We start from the raw sequence: 899 nt of genomic DNA, 5'->3' as shown, positions 1-899 counted from the left end.
GAAGGAGAAAAGGCAGAATTGAGAGAAGAGACAGTGAAGAGAGAAGGCAAGAAGGGGAAGGCTGGAGCTACAGAGAGAGGAAATAGGACAATGGCTATATCATTCAAAATTTCCCCTAGACCAAGGAGCCCAGTCAGTACTCCTTGAGAGAGACAGGCCTAGGCAGAAAAGTCAAGGCCAAGATGCAGCTGACTGTCATCAGTTCCCAGTCAATCAGACAGCGGCACACAGGCTGTGTCACGGCTTTCTTGGCTAAGGGGCTTCCCAAGGGAGGGACCAGGCCCTTCCTCCTGCCCAGCGGTCATGGAAGCAGCACAGAAACCACCTCCTCACCCGCTGGGCTTACAGCTTCCCTTTTCCTCCGTGTGTCCAAAGGTAGACTCGACGGTTAACCTCTCCCACAACTAGGAATGGAACTCCAAAGTGAGGAGAGAGGAGGCCGGTGCTCAAGCTGCTGCGTTCCCAGCAGAACCCTGAAGAAAACTCGTCTGCCCAGCCCCCAGCCCCCATGCCTCAGTAGGCGAATGGGCACACTGTCATGCCTGGGCTAGTTTCTCAGGCTCCACGGTTTGTCACAGGCTTCACCTAGGGCCACCCTCCAGGGAGGAAGCAAGGCCCATCATTCAGTAAGTCCTGCCCCATAAAGCCAAAACCGCAGGAACCAGCGGGTCACCAAGAGAAGAGAGCAATGAGGTCTCAAACACGCACCACCTCAAGGCATGTCTGTGAGCCAACCTCTCATGCTGAGATGTATCCAACCGACCATCTGTTCTACCCAGCTGACAAGGTTTGCCTCTTCACATCCTCTGTACCAGCACAGAACCATCAGCCCCTCCAGGGGACACAAGCTCAACAGGAGGGCTGAAACTCGACACTATTTTGTTATTTTAAAAGAGAAG

The sequence above is a fragment of the Meriones unguiculatus genome, chromosome 4 (genome assembly GCF_030254825.1).
Source record: "Meriones unguiculatus strain TT.TT164.6M chromosome 4, Bangor_MerUng_6.1, whole genome shotgun sequence".
NCBI classification, from domain to species: domain Eukaryota; kingdom Metazoa; phylum Chordata; class Mammalia; order Rodentia; family Muridae; genus Meriones; species Meriones unguiculatus.
Note: the sequence above shows the minus strand (reverse complement) of the source record.